Source organism: Brienomyrus brachyistius, chromosome 5, assembly GCF_023856365.1.
Source record: "Brienomyrus brachyistius isolate T26 chromosome 5, BBRACH_0.4, whole genome shotgun sequence".
Lineage (NCBI taxonomy): Eukaryota > Metazoa > Chordata > Actinopteri > Osteoglossiformes > Mormyridae > Brienomyrus > Brienomyrus brachyistius.
The window spans coordinates 23367206-23373205 of NC_064537.1; the positions used below are offsets into that span (position 1 = coordinate 23367206).

At 44.4% G+C, this 6000-nt stretch overlaps 1 protein-coding gene across 2 annotated transcripts in view; it reads right to left on the reverse strand.

Annotated features, from left to right (window-relative positions):
* kcnj12a (potassium inwardly rectifying channel subfamily J member 12a) overlaps nt 1–5610 on the reverse strand; it is a 30369-nt gene extending 24759 nt beyond the window's left edge. Inside the window, exons 1-2 of one of the 2 annotated variants that reach the window (XM_049015680.1) lie at nt 5552–5610; nt 3493–3591 (exon numbers count right to left, since the gene is read on the reverse strand). The gene's annotated coding sequence lies outside the window, so the exon portion shown is untranslated. Of the gene's footprint in view, nt 1–3492; nt 3592–3974; nt 4038–5551 lie in introns of those variants that run through there. The other variant, XM_049015679.1, reaches the window with a different exon arrangement.
* Between the last annotated feature and the right edge of the window lie 390 nt (nt 5611–6000).

Sequence of the window (6000 nt, forward strand, 5' to 3'; positions counted from 1 at the left end):
TTAGCCAGGACCCGTAGTCAGATAATATGTGTACACTTTGGGGCTGACTCCTCGAATGTGCCTGCGGCTGGCGTCCGATTACTGTGCATACTTGGGCACAGTGCCCCACAAAATCAAACGGCAGTTTCCAAATCGCAGTACGGCCAACCGGAATTGTCAAGGTTCAGGGCAGCCATGCTTCTGCCATGCCAGGGTGAGTGGATGCCGTTGAGGTCTTCCATCAGTAAGTTAGCCCCCAGGCCGAAAAGGTTACCAGAGCACGGGAGCCTTAGAATAGCATAGGGTCTGCAGGCGCCGCTCATTCGTAAACAAGGCTGGGGGGCGCTTAGTACGAAGATGCATAACAGTAATTTTTGGAAAGTCACACAAAGCAGGTGTTTTTCCTACTCATATATGTGTTATCTCATATGTTAGCAAACTTGCGGCATATTACCATTTCCGTACAGAATTCAGATCGAGTATTCCTCTGGTCTAGGAGTGTTAAATATTACGAAATGCGTGTTGATATCATCCTGCTGAATGGTAATGAACGTCAAACGCTCATCAGAACAAAGCGAAAGGATTATCCCGATTGTCTAAGGTGGGGGATTGCATCTTGGCAAGTTTTCTTCTAAAAAACAATCCTAGTAGCCTTGGTGCTTTTTGTGTGTGGGCGCACCACTGATTACACGTGAATTTCTCTAACTTCGCAGGTGCTGTTTATCGTTTGTTTGCATCATTATGTTATCTGTTGTTCTCGTTCTTTTTTGTACTTCCTATCTATCATTCGGCCTGCTCACCTGGATTTTTTGAAGAAACTGTGAACTTTAGTGTGCCAACAATGCCTTGGACAAATATATCGATTGAAAAAAAGACGGCTGACGAAGAGCGACAGGCAGAAGGGGAGTGTGAGCGAGGTGTTGTAGGACAGACACGGGAGGCAAGAGGTGGGTGCGTGCCTAACGTGTGGCGTCTCGCAGGGGGGTGGATACCACAGGGCCTGCCGGGGGCACCCAGCTCCTGGCAGACGGAAAGCTCCGGTTCATGTGGGCATCCCAACTCTGTGCATCCCGTGGGAAGTGGCTGGGCAGAACAAACAGTCACGCGGGCAGCAGAGGCGTGCCAAAGCTTTTTCGTGTTAAACTCTGGGAAATCGGTCAGCGGCTTTGGCGCGAGCTAAAAATTCCCAAAGCAGAACTATATACACTCCTGCAGCTCCTCAAGGAAAACAGGCTATCGACTGAACAAAGTCAAAGGCACCATTTACAGTTTCCATCTCACACTCACAGTCTACGAGTCCCAGGGGTAGGCCTTAGCTTACGTAACTTTGAGACGCCTGAAGGTTATCCCCGCATTTAAACCCGAAAACTCATAAGCCGCTGTTCAAACACCATTCCTGCATCTATCAAGACCCCAAAGCACATAAATGTGACAGGTAGATGTCGGATGCTGGAATGTAGCTTTGCGTGTGGCCGCTTCAGCCCGGTGGATCTTCACACTGTAATGCTAGTCACGTTAGCATTAGCATCTTGTGCACCTTTCCTGTCACATGTTGGTTTGCCAGCTCAGCTGCACTAAAAGGCCGAGGTTAAACCTGCTGAATTTGTACTGAAATTCACTGAGCTATAAATAGACATATCCCACATGACGAGTGAGCACAGGGAAAGTCTGTGTGAAGAGTTAGCCCTCCTGGGCTCCGGTCGCAGTCTCCCCTTCCACTCTGCCTGCGCCCAGGGCTCTCCTACCACTCAACAAGCTGGGTTATGGCGGCAGCAACACCCCAGTTGGGGATGCACATGCGTACTGACATTCCTGCGACAGACACAACTCCGATAAAAGGGAATCGTTCACCTCAGCAATACATCCGTGAACTAAAACAGCAACCAGGCGATGAAATCTCACCTAACTGCTCAGAACGTAGATGATTAATGTGCTAAAACCTGCTCCCCGATTTGCTGTGAATGTTTAATGCCTAAGTCACATTTTACAGAACGGTCGCTGTTTTAACGCTGTAAGCTCCTTCTCCACTAGGGGGCATCTCTGTGGTGGCGAGCTCCAAGTCGCATGTATAATATCCCATATTTAGCATCCCCTTTTTTAGTGTGGAGCCGCAAGAAAACTTTCTACAACTTTGTCCACAGCTCAGTCTGCAGGTAGCATTCAATCTGACTCGATTTCGGCCCTTGAACAAAAGGATCGTCTTCACTCTCCATCATATAACTTTATGCTGCTTTTATGTCACGAGAAACAGATGTTAAGTCATATTTGTGAAAATACAACAACTATTGCCTGAAATTTGCACTTAATATTGCATTGAAATAAGGGCTGTACACTCATTTAAATAATCCTTCAAATTAATACTTCAAATACAAACGTATAACAATGTTACATTTTTTGTACTGCTGTTTCTATTCAAATATGGACAACAGGTGTCCCCTTGATGAATAGTTTTAAAGAAATAAAGCAGCATTATTATATATTATAGGCAAAAATAACTATTAAAATATATGTTGACATTTTTAATTGTTTTTCAATTATTTCTACATGTGACCATTAAGTAATTAGGTATATTTTGAAATAGTCTTACTGGATAATATCTTCTTATACAACAATGTGACTTACAGAAATGCGTTTAACTATTGATAGTTTGAAGACAATAAAATAATTGATATTATTGCACAGACATCTCTGATGACAATAAAGGTCCAACCTGTTTGAATGAGTGTTAGATGTTAACTGTTTCATTCAAAATGCTAATATAGCCCTTTATATACACCTTCTTTAAAAATTATTGCAATGATTGTAAAATCTGTAACGATTTTGATATGCTTTACGCCGGAATCTACTGTTTATTACAAAAATGATGTTTTTCTTCTGCAACTACAATTCAGAAGTGTTCTAGAAGTTTTTTTTAGTCATTGTAGATTAATTTTCATCTTAAAGCACAGAAGTCTTTGGGCTGACAGCATTTATCAGAAAACAAAGCAATATTTTCTGTTTGGTTAGTGTTTGCTGATAACACCTATAACAAAAATCTACAACAACAAATATGTGCCGAACCGCCTGTCAAGTTCAGGCCTTAACGGGGCAGAATAAAGGGCTGTTGCTACATTTTGCCTTTACTGCTTACAGTGAGGTAGGGTTATGCAGTGACTTGTCCATTCGGTCCTGAGTGACTAGGGGGATGTAGCTGTTGCATTTTTTTTGTCGCACGGCGATTCACAGGCAGGTGAGCTAAGGGCGAGACTCCTCATCGCCTTCTGCACTAGTTGCTAGGTTCCCATTCTCAGCACCACATGCCTACCAGTTACGTTTCAGACTCTTCGCTGCAGCTATCATCGCAGACTCTTAACGATGCCAAGTCCATGGTAGGCTACATTACATCATTGCTGCTAACAGGCTACTTTAACTTCGACAGCTAACCGCGCTGGGAGCTTGCGGCACAATTTGCTAAGGAACAAAGTTATTAATAGCAATTATGAAGTGCATTCAAAGTTTATAAGCAGTGCTTACCTCCCGAGTCTCTCCTGGTGTCACTGTCCGCTCCGCTCGCCCCTGCTAGCCAAACTGCAGCATTTCCCCAGCGTGTCACCGGCGCCTCTTTTCACAAACCTACGGGTAAAACCATTCCAACCGTTTGAGCCAGAGGCACAAAAATCCTTTGAACTTCTTCATCTCTGTCGGTCCCAATTCTTTGCCTGTTTGATTTGACCTCCCACAGATCTTTAGTCACAACGTGAAACCCCAATGCCTTATTCTTTCTCTGTTTCTTTTTTTTTTCTCCTTAATTAAAAAGAAAATATCACCCTCCAAAAGCAATTAGATTCTTTGGTTGAGAAAAACGGAGCTAAATAACAATTTCCCAACATAAAAACCACATGGTATCTTCATCCACCGGACTAGTTCCTACAGCAGCCTATAATTTTCCTTCCCAAGACAAAATGTTAGTATTTCTGAAACTCTTTCCTCCACTTGTTTCCCTCTTTCTCACATACGCGCTCTCATTCAGGCTTCGCTTTCTGATCCAGTTCTGCAGTTTGGTGTCTCTCTTTCTCTCTCTCCTCGTCTCTCTTACTGTTGCTCTCTCTCCCTCCCTCCCTCGCTCTCTCTCTCTCTCTCTGTCACAGAGCTGTAGCTGCCATTTGCAGCCCCCGTCGTCTCATTCTACAAACACTCCCTCCCACCGCGGTACCGATGAATGGCAACCTGATGCATGGAGACAAGCACACAAAGTTCCGAATCAGTGCTGCTTTTTGAGATTGACATCCCCAATGTCCGTTGACTCCTATTGTGTGTGATGTCACCGCATGCCGGAGCTGTCGCTGAGGTGTCATAGCTATCAAAGCAGGTGCACGTCTGCCTTAGCAGGTTGATGCTGGGGCCATAGTTTGTACCCAAATGCATCAAAGTGAATTTTCAGAAATATTACTTGTTTGGGAAATGATATTCAAGAAAAAAACAAGCCTTAAAATAACGGCTTTTGCAAGCTTTTTATAAATTATGCTGTTAATTTATGTGTTTCCCCTCATCTCCTTCAGTACGGAAAAACACTTTCGCGTGAAGTAGCACCCCCCTTAGAGGGTGCGATGGTGAATAACCTTAAAGAGACACGCTCACGCCTATGCCACCCTCTGAAACTCTCCGGCATCTTTCGGGGATCCTCTTTGATGAAAAGGGGTCACATTTCAGTTGCTCTTCCTCATCTGTAGGCAAAGCTCTGAGTGGGTTTGTGCTGTGCTAGACTGTAATAAACAGCTGGATTTTTGGCATAACGTGCAGTGAATTGCTGCCCCCCCTATGAGCACGGTCTCTGACGTGCCATCCTGCAGGGCGGTGCACGGTGACGCCTGTCACACTTGTCCCATGTATAATCAATACTGATCCTACGAATGTCGCGAAATCAGCTGTCAGCCTGGGATGGGTGGACAGGCGGCCCTGATTCCAGGTCAGGGGGGACGGCATGGCTCCTCTGCCTCATAGATAGAGTCTGTTTGCCTGAAATCGACCAGATTGTGAATACGAAATTCACCGGAGAGTCACTAAGGGCTTGGGTGAGTGGCCCTCCTCGTCTGTGTGACTGAACCTAGTTGTTCTCTTAAAGCTTGCCATATAAAATGGCAATTCACAATGACAGACTTCACCAAGATCATTATCCAGTGTGTCTATATAGAAATGCATGGTACATTCTGTGTAATATACATAATAACAATCTCCTTAATCTCTAATGAGCCATCTTGCCTGTTATAGCTGCTCTGCCACCCTTGTATTGTTTGCTTAGGCTGTCCATCAAAGCCGGAGCTCATAAGCTATTGTCTAACAACCAGTCCCCCCCCCCCAGTATCATTGTGCAGGTCGATCTGTGTAGGTTACATTCTGTAGCCTTCAGTTTCCCTCAAATGGACAGAAGTAGAGCAGAGATATATCTTTCAGGCCTTCTAATTACAGCTTGTCTGCACTTTGATGTGTCAGAAGTTGGATAAATGGAATTAAGCCCCGATCTGATGTGTTTGCAAATGTGTGTCATTAAGATGCATTGTGTTGATTCTGAGATCTTCTTAGACTTCGGTGTTACCTTGTCATGGGTGACATGATGCACCACGGATCTATCATTGTAAATGGGTTCCAATGAGTATTTTTTATAAAGTAGAGAAGAGTGAGAACAGAGGCAGATATTACAGGGTTGCAAAGGTTTGCCGGGAAATGAAAATTGAGTCAGAGCTAATTTGAAGGTGTCATTTCTCATGATATCATGGAGTCGTGCTTAATGGCAGGTGCTGTCACTACCATGGCTCACAGACGCATGCATTGGATGCACGTGTGTCTGTGCTAAAAATCTCCCAACATCTGGCTTCTCTCACATCTACAGGCATGCAATATCTCCTGAATGATTCTTCTCTGGCTTTCTGAATTCTCCATCAGTAGAATAATCATCGCCTGTGGGCTGATATCCCACCTTCTATCATAGGTGTAGGGTTTTTTTCAGGTACCCTAGGTTAGAGTCTAGAAAAATGTCCATGTCCA